Source organism: Apium graveolens, chromosome 3 (assembly GCF_009905375.1).
Source record: "Apium graveolens cultivar Ventura chromosome 3, ASM990537v1, whole genome shotgun sequence".
Classification (NCBI taxonomy): domain Eukaryota; kingdom Viridiplantae; phylum Streptophyta; class Magnoliopsida; order Apiales; family Apiaceae; genus Apium; species Apium graveolens.
The window spans coordinates 227730331-227744099 of NC_133649.1; positions in this window are offsets into that span (position 1 = coordinate 227730331).

A 13769-nucleotide genomic window follows, 5' to 3' on the forward strand; every position below is an offset into this window, starting at 1 on the left:
CTCGTGATACCTCTATAATTGGCACCAAATGGGTATTTCAAAATAAATTAGATAAAAATGGAACAGTAGTTCGAAATAAAGCGATATTAGTCGCACAAGGATATACCCAAATGGATGGCATAGACTTTGATGAAATATATGTGCCGATAACAAGAATAGAAGCAATAAGAATGTTACTAGCCTATGCATGTCATAAAAATATCAAAGTATATCAAATGGATGTGAAATTTGCATTCTTAAACGGGATATTAGAAGAAGAAGTATATGTCAAACAACCTCCCAGTTTTGAAGATGCAAACCATCCAGATTACGTCTATAAATTATATAAAGCCCTATATGGGTTAAAACAAGCTCTAAGAGCTTGGTATGAAAGGTTGAGCAAGTTTCTCTTAGAAAATAAATTTAGAATGGGAACAGCCGATAAAACCTTATTTACGAGGCAAGAAAATGATGATATATTGCTCGTAAAAATTTACGTAGATGACATCATCTTTGGTTCAACAAATGATGCACTATACAAAGAATTCTCGGAAAATATGAGTAAAGAATTCGAGATGAGTATAATGGGAGAATTAAACTTCTTTTTAGGATTGCAAATAAGGTAATCAGATGAAGGCATCCATATCTCTCAATCAAAATATTGTAAAGAGATGTTGAAAAAGTTCGAAATAGAAAATGCCAAAACCATCTCTACTCTTATGTCTACATCCGATAAATTAACGGAATATCCAAAAGGAATTCATGTAGACACAAAGAAATATCGAGGAATGATAGGTAGCTTGCTCTATATCACTGCAATTCATCCCGATATTCATTATAGTGTTTGTAAGTGTGCTAGATTTCAAGTCGCACCAAAAGAATCTCATTTATCAGCAGTAAAAAGGATATTGAGATATCTTAAAGGAACCACTGATGTTGGTTTTTGGTATCCTAAGGGTATACCATTTGACTTAGTATGTTTTTCTGATTCAGACTATGTCGGGCATTTAGTTGATAGAAAAAGTCCTAGTGGTACGTGTCAGTTTCTCGGTGGATGCATAGTTTCTTGGTTTTCAAATAAACAAAACTTCGTATCCATCTCAACTACAGAAGCTGAATATATAGCAGCTGCAAAGTGTTGTGCTCAAATATTATGGATGAAGCGAACACTGGCTGACTATAATATAAAATTTGAAGTGATCTCAATATTATGTGATAATACGAGTGCTATTGATCTTAGCAAAAATCTCGTATTACACTCAAGATCCAAACATATATATGTGAGACATCACTTTTTACGTGATCGTGTCAATAAAGGCGACATAAAAATGACTCATATAGATACTGAGTTCAATCTCGATGACATATTCACAAAACCATTGAATTCCGAAAGATTCACTAAACTTCGCTTGGATTTAGGAATGTTGGAATCAATAAAATAGATAGACAATTATATTTTTATCTATTTGTTTGGTTATTTAAGCCTATCTCAGTATAGGATATTTTCTCGATCGAGTTATTGAGTCTCGTAAATTCAGATTTGTCAATAAAGAAATTTATTGATCGGATTTATTGAGATCTTATATAGCTTTGATTAACCGAGAAAATAAACTGTGCAAGTAATTATATAAATTACAATTGATATTTATAAAGGCTAAATATATATATATTATTATTTGGGTATATCAAAAATCTATTTTTAAAATATATATATAAATAAATATTTGTTTTGGATTAAATGTTATTTGTTAATCCAGTCCGAACAATATTCAAGGCCCAAATGTTTTATAAAAAACCTAAAATCCGGTCTATATATTTATATAAAACCCCATCCCAGAATTTTATTCAGCCCAGTTTTTATAAGCCTAGAAAATTAAAATGATTTAATCGTGGCCATTGATCATTTGCTTAGATCAATCTAAGCCGTCCATTTCGGTTAATATAAAATCGAACACACTGTTTGCACAGTGCATTCGTCTTCTCCCCTAACCCTAACCCCGTCTCACTTGTTCTCCGCCTCTTTCTTCTCTCTGTAAACCCTAGATCAATTTCATTATTTTCTTTCAAAAATTCGATGAATATAAACAGATACTATGCTTATTTCTTATATCTCGTCGTTTATAACATACGATTGATGATTAATCATATTAAGGTTGGAAAAACAAATGATTTCGATGATAAAAATCGATGATTTCTATATGAATTTATCGAGAATCATCAAATCAAACATTCAAATCATTTTTATATACATATATACTTTTGTTTTTTATTCGATTATAACTGATTTGATGAACCCTAACCAGTTTATTGAGACAATATGCAGGAGAAGAACGGAATCGAGCCTACAATCAAACAGAAATGAAGAAAAAAGAGTGCATGCGGTGTTTTGGAAGTTGACTGAGTCCGCGACTGAGTCAACCAGGTAAGACCTGTAAGCCAGGCCAGGCTACAGGCTCAGGTATGAACAAATCGAACCCTAACAGTATGCTACTGATTTAGTTCTTGTGAAATCGAAGAGTTGAAGCTTCTGTGATTGAAATTTATGAAGAAATATGTGCTATTTGCGGAGATTATTTGAATGATATGATTAATTCTTTACGAAATCAACTTATTTATCAATTGATTATATGAGTTCATAAACTGAGATATTTATATATGGTTGTTGAGGAATTTCTTGAAATATGTTTCAATTCTGGTATGAACAGAACGTTATTTGTGATAATATTTGATAAAATCAAGTCAATTATGTCTGATTAATCAAAACTGATGTATGTTGGATATTTGTGAAATTTGTTCCTAAAAACTGCCTTGTTTTGATTTAAAGATAACTCCCTGTGAAAAATAAGTGAAAAATCAAACTCAGACAAGTGTTTAAGCATATGGGTTCTTAATCTGAAGTATATGTGATCTTATTATGAGATATGTGTATGAATGTGGTTAATATTTGTCACTGATTTGAGTAAACCTCCAGTTAAGAGTCACTTGGTGGGATCAATACTAAAAGCTGTTTATTAGTATGTCTGTGATCAAAATTGAAGTATATATCTAGTATGTGAACTTTTGACTGACTCTAGTTTTGTGTCATCTGGGATAAATCAAATTCAGTATAAGTGTTTAAATATATCTGATCATAAATTAATATATATATCGGTACTATGTATAATTGTATTTTAGGTATGTCACTGTTTTGACCATAATAAAACTCCAAGTGTGATTTTATTAGGTGAAATCAAGACTACAGTTGATTATGTGCTAATTGTGATAAAAATTTATACATGTGAATTGCTAGTGAATTACTGTGCAAAATGTATCTTGAGTTAACTGCTATTCTGAGTATAACAGTCCTGAATGAACTGTCTTTAGATATGAACTGATTTGATATAAACTGATTAAAGTGTGAACTTTTCTTGATAGAATCTGATTCAGTGAATAAGATGCATAAATATTGCTTTATATTGTATGATCCAAAGAAACTATATGGTCTTATTGAAACAGATCTTTTAATTCTCTTAATCAAAATAACTCAGGCTTGATAATACTCAATAATGGGATAAAGTCATCAACTTGTTATTTATGAATGCTTACTGATCCATGGCTGAGTTAATATTTATGAGAAACTAAGTGCTTAACAGTGTATCATGTATCTGGACTCATTGTATCCTATCAGTATCTACTTGAATCAATCTACAAGGTGTCATGTGCTTATGATCTTTTGAAATCTGTTCACTTATTTGATCTGTCAGATTTATTTTGAATTCAAAATATGATATACTGTGGCGCCCTCCAAACCCGGGTCAGAAGTTTGGGGTCCACAACACAAACACAATATATCAACCTGTATAAGAGATATTATTTATAATGACCCTGCTTCACAAAACCACGGATCGCAACAGGTTAAAGTATGAAAACAAGCCACAACCTTAACTTTTATTACAACGTACCAAATCCCAACTAATTTAACTTACAATTGAAAATAAAATCATTCTTACAATCTGACTATCTCTATACTGCATGAAGCTTCTGCTAGCTCGATTCAACTCACTGGAACCTTAGCCCGCACTTTGGACTGAGGAACTTCACTATCATCCACATTCTTTTCAACTGTAAAATACATAAAAGAATCGCAAGGGTGAGCTAACTAGCTCAGCAAGTCCCGATAACGATAACCGAAGTTAAACAATGATCAATTGAGATGATTTAAAAGAATCAAGTTTCTTTTAACTAATCATTAGAATTGGATATTCATTTTAAGTTTTAAAAACCAAGGTTAGGCTGCTGATCAGTCACGCACTAACCCCGAGCAAGCACACAGCACTACTCTAATTACTGGATCCAAGGCACACATTGGCCTAACTTGACCATTGGTATAGTCTGACCACGAATCTGGTCCACATATATAAAAACTATCCAATCCTAAAGCAGTTCAATATGATAAACAATATAATTCAATAAAACCATACCATAACCAATAATGGTTAAACACTTGAATAGAAACGTAAGGAAACTCATGGATATCTCAAGGGTATATCAGGATATGTATAAGAAACGGTTTTCAGTTTGTACAAGGGTCAGGTATTAGACCAGTAATGATTTTTCAAAATATGGTTCTTTGAGGTTATAAAGAATGACTGGAGTATAAAAGTTTCTGTGTTTTTAAACAATTTTTGCTCCAGTGTTTGGTATTTGGTAGTTATACATTTGGGGAGCAGTGTCATATTTGGGTGGCTTGGTATCGGAGAATCAATAAATGATGATTTACAAAGAACAAGGCTTATGGCTCAAGATCAAGAAAATCAGGGTTCAAGGTTAAATGGTTTCAAGCTCTAGCAATACAAAACAGGAGTTATTTTGAATAATAGCGATATGTTATAAAACAGTTCAAAAACATTGCTAATATATATCTTGAAGAAAAGTGCAGAAATACTTGCCTTACAAGGCTTTATAACTATTACTGATCATCTGGACCAACTCTGCCGCTTAGGCTTTTACGTCCAACCACTATGTCACTCTGGATTCGACCTCGACACCCAGGTCTTCCTGTTGAAACTCTACTGAGCTCGCTGACTGATTGCTAGGTTATCTTTAGTCCATTGTCCACTTTCAGTGTTTCCGACTATAACCTACAGGGTTGAAATACCCTATGTTAGATGTCTAGGTATGCTTGACATATCCTCGATACTAATTCTTACCCGACGATATTCAAACCCGACTCGTAATTGTTCATATTAGAATAACACAGCCAACAATTAGGGTTCACATTCTCAAAATCAATTCAGTGTTCGTTTTTAGAAAATACGTATACTCGTCATTTTACGAAATTAGGGTTACTGTGTTTTGGACAAAATATACAATACAACATACAATCAGGTTTTGTATAAAACATACATATATGTATTTACTTATACTCGCTCGACGTTCCTATAATCCTCGGATACGCTCCCGTATTTACGTAATTCAGTTTCCGAAAATCGGGCAGCGTTTCCTTTGTTTATCGGACTACCCGTCGAAACATTAATCGACGTCAATTCAACAACAACAATCCAATTTAAACCACGATAGCTAATCACAACTTGCAAATTCCAATCATCGATACAATTTAGTAATCACAACCAACTTAATCATCACGATTCAATATTTGCTAATTAACTATTTCGATCCAGAATAAAAACAGAATACGATTTTTTATTTATTAAAAATATTAGGACTCAGAATATAATCATCACAGTCCACCGTCGACTCGCCGTAGCTCATCGCCGACGGCGACAGAATTTACGGGTTCCCATAAATACCAGGCATCCTACGTACATTCCATCGATAATTATTATAATTCCACACGAAATATTTTTATTTTCACGAATCGTAATCAATGAATTTCTGCAGAAAATTAATAAGATAAATTAGTAAAATAAGAATTTCTACAACTGTTGAATCCAGCCAATACAACAACATAAACGAATACCACGCAAATGCACGCGCCGAAGCACGCAACACACACTGACAGGACACCGCCGGTCGCCATGCCGGAAAAATAACGGTGGCAACCGGAGCAAAATATGGCACAACCCAGATACACATATATACGTATGTATATATATCAAACAAGCAGGATTAGAGCCGAAGCAAACAATCGGAAACCAACCGGAATAAGGCAGCCGGAGTTCACCCGAAACGCGATGAATCACAGCCCTCCCAGGAAGAACACAGGCACAGGAAATAAAAAGAATTAAGAGGAGAAAGGTTGGGGAAATATTAATTTAGAGAAGGAAATTGTAGAGAGAGAGACTAGCAGAGCCGAGTAAGCTCCGGGATGGAGGTGAAGGAAGAAGAAAACACAGAGTCTGTGTTGAATGTTTCTGTGTCTCTTTTTTTTTCTGTTGTTCACAATGAGGCATAACACGTGTCCCTCAATTTGTAAAACTATGACACGTGTTAATTGAATAAATAAACGTCCCACAATCTGATTATACCCCCGCATTTGCAACAATTAACGACTGAGCTGCATTTAAAATGAATTCAATAAATCGCGAAAATAATCTTATAATTTTCTAAAAACCCCGAAACTAATGAAATAAAATTTTCATGATTTTTAAAGAATTTTTGAAACGCAACTCGTACCCACAATTCACAGTTAACGAACCGAGTTGCCCTAAAAACAAACTCAGAAAATCATGAAAATAATTTTAAAATATTACAAATATCCCGAAGTTAATAAAAATATGAATTTTGAAATTTTAAAATGATTTTTAAAATGCACTTTATATCCGCTTTTATCAATGAAACAAAACAACAAGCGCGTGAAATTAATCCCGAAAATTTCCGAAATAATTTTAAAATTCTCGAAATATTCCAAACTTAAATAAACCTGAGTTTCATAATTCTTGAAGAATTCTAGAATTAAATATGGATTTTACAAATAGAAGCATTCAGAAAATCATTTAAAGATAAATAATTAATAAAATATTGATTTCTCAATTTTATAAAATCCTAAAAATAATTATTGTAATTATAAAATCATAAAAATAATTTTTGAAACATTCCCAATATTTATGCAAATGAATTTGCACAAAATCCACTTTTGAAAATAAAAACAATCCAATACGACTCCATAATTAATCACACGAACAACCCGGTATATTATAAATTACACCTATACAATAATCAACCAACATAGAGCGGTCAAAACCAATACACATATTTTATTTAATAATTTCCGTAATAATCACATATTTAAATAATTCAAAAATACACGAGTCGTTATATCCTTCCCCCCTTAAAAGGATTCTGTCCTCAGAATTTGGTCTAATTAATTAAGTGAGGATATTTGTCAAGCATATCTGACTCAAATTTCTAAGTAGACCCTTCTACTCGAAGGTTCAAACGTACTCATAATAGGTATGCACTCATTTCCAAGGACTTGCCTTTAACGATCAAGAATTTGGATTGATCACTATATGCAGAACAACTTAGACAAGAGCCCCATTGGCTTCTGATCAATTACTTAATTTAAACCCAATACTTATCACTTTAATATTGACAAGTAAAATACATTAGGTATATACACTGGTGAGACGGTCATATCATTTATGAACAACTTTATCTATATTTATCAATACCTCGAATGGTTCACAAATTTTTAGGACTTAGCTTGTCCCTTCTACTCAAACTTATCCAATCTCTTTCAAGACGACACTTTTACTAACACTACTGGTCCTATTTCTATACTCATACTTTCTTTCAATACAATTTCATCTTCTTTATTTGTCTACTCCGAGCTGCTTCATCTAATAGCACTACGCTCTTGGTGTGTCGAATTAACTTAGAATTTAACAACTTTCTTCCTCCCACTTTATTTTAATATAAATGGGGACCTACACTTGCGTTCACACGAAGCATGATACAGTGGCATTCCAAAGCTGACATCGCTGATAAATGATCATTTCAGTGTTTTCCTAAAAACTCAATCTCTCAATATATCTTACATTTTTGGCATCACTTCCGTACTTTAACTCTCCGTTGAAGGATGATAGGTGGTGCTCGTTTTCAACTTAGTTTCCAACATTTAAACATCTCTTATTCTACTCCATATGTTAAGGCTGAAAAGTAATCTCATAGATTCACGTATTATCACCTTTAAGTATTTAAAGTTCAGATTCCACTCTTTTCAATTCGTTTATTAACTCCTCGGTGGTTTTAAATACATCCAATTCCATCTATCGGCGTAAGGCACCTGTTATCATACGGCTTTACTTAGGTGGTTGTTAATGGATTGATTCAGAATCTTTTGTTAACCTTAGTCAAAATTTTATTCTTGAAGTCTCAACGCATAGTTACTTTGCTTCTGATCTTTGGAGAAAAATCCTTGGGCATCCCACGTAGACTTTCTTATTCCTTGAGTAGCTGAGGATGTTATCAATAAATGCAATTTGCTTATTTAAGTACTCCTTATACACCATGATCCTTAATTTCTTATAATCACCTGATACACTTGTTATTTCAAATAATATTACCAGAGCTTGCAATGCTCTTAACTCACTTTAATCATACTCTTTGATATGTTCTCAGGTCGGATCTTAAGTTAATCCTCGAGATATAATATACTGCTTGAATTAGGTCTCATAGGAAATTAATTCTTTATAGGGGTCACTTATTCTTATTCGTCGTTTTGTTAAACTCCCACTTCACGATTCGCCTCTTGTAAAGTCACTTCCTGGATCCGCTTTATCCACTAGGCGTTCCAATATTTCGTTTTTAACTCTTTGACCTGTCCCACACCTCCTGATTTATCTTGAAATTTCCTTTTTTATACTTGGTTATCACTATTTTTCTTTAAATTTCCATATATCTTGACATCTCTTCAATAACTTAAATACTTAATATTGTGAATTCCCTGTGGGATCTCATTTCTTAATTCTTCTACTTGTAACATCCAAGTGCTGGAAGAAAATCTGGAGATATCGTGATCATTCTCCCGGGCGTATAAATTTCCGTTTTCTAACTACTAACATCGTGATACATTATTTTCTCTTGACATCTTATTTTTCCCTTCACAACTTCAACTAAAAGGTTACACTATCCATCTTCTTCCTTTTGGATTATGAACTTTAGCTTCCAATTCCAACTTTCAGAATTCTATAGAAAATTCTTCCGGTATAGTTTCTATGTCCGTTATTGCTTTCCTCTATCCTTGCTTTTCCTCGTGAATACATACTTCAACCTCTTATGGCCCGTATAGATCTTACACCTTTCCCCATACATGTCATGTTTCCCAAATCTTTCAAAACGAATATTATTACTGTTAATCCCAGATTATGGGTAGGATACTTCTGCTCATAAGGTTTCAGTTGTCTGGATGCATATACAATAACTCTATTGTGCTGCATCCACACACATCCTATTCCCTAATGAGAAGCATCACTATAACTACCAAATCTCCTTGATACTTTCAAAATGATAAAGCGAGTACTGTACCCATTCTTTCATTTAACTCCGTAAAACTTTCTTTACCCTTCTCTACTTCATATAAACTTCTTGCTTCTCTTGGTTAGCTTCATCCAAGATATGGCAACTTTCAAGAAATATTTTCGATAGTAACCGGCTTATGATAACACTTCTTACTTTTGTTGGTGTTTCTGGTTTCTTTTCATTCATAGTAACTTTAATTTCTGTTGAATCTCCTTTGATCTTCTCCACATTGACTATTTATGCTAAAAACTATACTTCATACAACTTCTTTCTTCTCTAACTTTCCAATCATCATTAAATGCTTTGCCTGGTCCTCCGTTGACTTTAAGTATCATAACTACAGCTCCTCCAGATATTCCTTAAAGATTCTATCCATCAAGTTCAAATATCACTGGTATATGGTTTAATCCGAATGACAACACGATAACAATACTAGGTTTTGAAAATTATCTTTGATACATCCATAGGTGTAACCTTTAATTGGTGAAATATCATGTCTTAAATCAGTCTTATAAAAGTACTTTACTTCTTTCGTTTGATCAGACAAATCATTGGGTCGAGGTAACAGATACTTGCTCTTGTTGAGCTTCCGTTAGTTGACATATAATCTCCTACTTCCATCTTTCTTATTAACATTTAATACCGGTGCACCTTTTGGGGTACCCTAGGTCTAATCGCTTCTTCTTCTAGCATTTCTTGCATTTATTTTGCTAACTCCTTCACTTTAACTGGTGCCATTCTGTGCGGGGCCTTGGACACTGGCTTCATTTCAAATGCTAAGTCAGTCAAGACTCAATTTCTATATCCGAAGGAAATGTTAATAACTCATCCAAAAACATATCTTGAAATTTCTTAATTACTATAAAAATCTTCATACTTTGTTTACTTCCGACTTTTATGTATTCCATATTTACCATAATGCTCATATCTTGATCACCATAATTATTATTAACAAATTCGTTACCTTCTTTTATCTTCTGAACCTCCTCACCTTCTCATTTGGCATCCTCAGAATTATCTTTTCGTCACGACGGTCTGTCTGGACATCACGCTTTAGTAGTCAATCCATTCCTTAAAATAATATCAAATCCTCTTACCTCCCAGGATATCAATTCTACACAACTTATTGCCAGGAATTTCAATTTCACCATAGGTACTCACTTACTTTAACAACTACACGTTCTTGACTTGTTAGTCCTGTAATCACAATCTTATCAATAAAACCTTGAGAGATATACGATCAAATTGCCCCCACATCTTTCAATACTTTAACGCATAAGGTATCCGCAATAATCTTCCACGTCATCACATCCATATTCTAAGTAACATATTTCTCAGGAAAATCACAATTTCTCGTTCTCAAAGACGTATTCCTCATTGGAGTAGATTCCTTTGGTCCGTAGTGCATCCCTGACGGGGTTAGTGATTTGCAATTCTCGCCATATGCCCTTGTTTGCTTTCCATGCATAAGAGCTAGATGGAACTCCGTCCGCTTGATTAAGGATACGTTAATTTCTACTTGAAAACCTCTTGCAAAGAATGACAGTACAACGAAGCAACTAGAAGGAGTCACAATTCAACAAAATTGAAAGTTGAAAAGAACGAAGAAACAAAGATTTGAATATGAATGAGACAGCCACATTGGTACTTAAGATGGCCAGTCTTTCGTACCATATGGCATACAACACATGATTAGGTGGCGTCCCACCCGACTCTTCGTCATTCTAACAAAGTGTCTCACCATAACACTGCTTGTCCCAATCAGGAAGCAAAACTTGAGGGAAGCAAATAAATTTGAAAGGAATGGAATATCCTCCTTTTCGATATCATAGAAAAGAATTTATTTGAGAAAAGAAATTCATACATTTTTAAGAATTGAGAAGGAATATATGCTGTAATATTGAAGACAAGAACGATACCGTTGGTTACCATCCATATTTCATTTGTATTCACTTTTCGAGCTTGTTCGATCATATCCCGATTGCGTCATATACCAACTTTAGAAAGTCCGCTGAAATGTCGTCGCAACCAAGCATTATAATGAATTCTTACTTGCTAAGTTTTGCATCTTTAACATCGCGCTTACTCGTATAATATCTTAACCATTCGATCATAATGGTGTTCCCATCAGGTAACTTCGAGATTCCTCTTTTAATTTAGAATAACCACGTACCATTCGATATAACGATCTTTTTGCAAATAATGTTCTACTTTTAGAGAGGTCTGGAAATCTTTTCAATCTTCTTCGATCACGCTCCGGCTTCTGTTAAATCAATGAGTTCTTCGAACTCTGATAGTCCTAGTAATTGAATGCATAGTTACTCCGTACGCTGATTCTATTGTAAATTTTATCGAACAATACTTGCACTTTACTGTTAGGGATAATCAACTTCTTCCTAATCGCGGATCACTTTGTCCTCTGAATTAACAATACTAAGTCTGAAACAGCAATTTTTTCCAGGTAATCCGGGCTTTTTAACAAACAAGAAACTCAAGTAGTAACTTGACAACCAAGGTTTAAAACTTATTTTATTCAAAAAGGCTTTTGGAAATTTTGTAAGGAAAATCTTCTTCGAAAACTTGTTAAAAATTTTGAAAATCACAAATCTGGTTGTCCTTACTATATGAGTTGGTTGTTGTCCTTCCGACCTATAACAAGATACCGAATCAAAGAAACGATCACATAAAGGTCCGTTCACTTTAATCTACTTTTTCTCATTCATCGTGTCCATTTATCTTCCTTAATCGACGAAACTTTAATTATCGTTGCACGTTATCTTATTTGTAGCTTCCCATCAAGACTCCCATACCGGTGATACTCCCGACATTATTGTTGCAGTAGTTAAGTAAAACAGGCTATCCAATAATCAATAAGTCTATTGCATAGAATAAGGTTTGCTCGTATCATATCACATCACTACTTTACATATCGCATTTATCATATCATCATCATTTAATTTCACAAAATCCCAGGTTTATACCTTTCTCTCTAACTTTTTCAAAATTCAGCTAATCCATCCCATAATTATTCACGGGTGGCTTAGTCACTAATGGCTTCTTTTAACCCAATAACAGCTATCCTCTGAAACACTTAAATCTTCTCTCTAAACTTCTTCTCACATTTATTTATATCTCAAGCGCTCAATATTTACTGTAACTCTCAAATCCATCCTCGTAGGTACAGTCGCTTCATAGAACAAGTTCTAAACTGGGGATATAGAACAGGATGTAGGGTAAACTAAAGAGATACGCTCACGGCCGAATGTCCAATAAAACAAGAATAAACAGATGGAGGTTCTTGAATAGGTAATCTCATATCAAAAGATGGAAAAGTAGCGTAGAATAACTTGAAGAAGTGCAATCGTTATAACAGAAGATAGTGTCATTAGTACTGGTGGAGGAACAAGGTGCAATTCCAATCTAAGAGAAGATGACGATACTTGAGCGGAAAGCTCCAAATGATCCAATGACACCGGGGAATCAAGATCTGCCATTGCCGTTGTCTGGAATTCACGTCGCAAGCTGAGAATCCCGAATCGCAATACGAACCATGCCAGAGACCTACTATACCATCGCACTCAATCTCACAACGTCTTATTTTTCTTTTTCCTATTCCTAATCCTAACCCTCTACCCAATCCCGACAATCTAGGCTTGTTTCAGTGACTTATAACCTGTAGCTCTGATACCAACCTGTGGCGCCCTCCAAACCCGGGTCAGAAGTTTGGGGTCCACAACACAAACACAATATATCAACCTGTATAAGAGATATTATTTATAATGACCCTGCTTCACAAAACCACGGATCGCAATAGGTTAAAGTATGAAAACAAGCCACAACCTTAACTTTTATTACAACGTACCAAATCCCAACTAATTTAACTTACAATTGAAAATAAAATCATTCTTACAATCTGACTATCTCTATACTGCATGAAGCTTCTGCTAGCTCGATTCAACTCACTGGAACCTTAGCCCGCACTTTGGATTGAGGAACTTCACTATCATCCACATTCTTTTCAACTGTAAAATACATAAAAGAATCGCAAGGGTGAGCTAACTAGCTCAGCAAGTCCCGATAACGATAACTGAAGTTAAACAATGATCAATTGAGATGATTTAAAAGAATCAAGTTTCTTTTAACTAATCATTAGAATTGGATATTCATTTTAAGTTTTAAAAACCAAGGTTAGGCTGCTGATCAGTCACGCACTAACCCCGAGCAAGCACACAACACTACTCTAATTACTGGATCCAAGGCACACATTGGCCTAACTTGACCATTGGTATAGTCTGACCACGAATCTGGTCCACATATATAAAAACTAT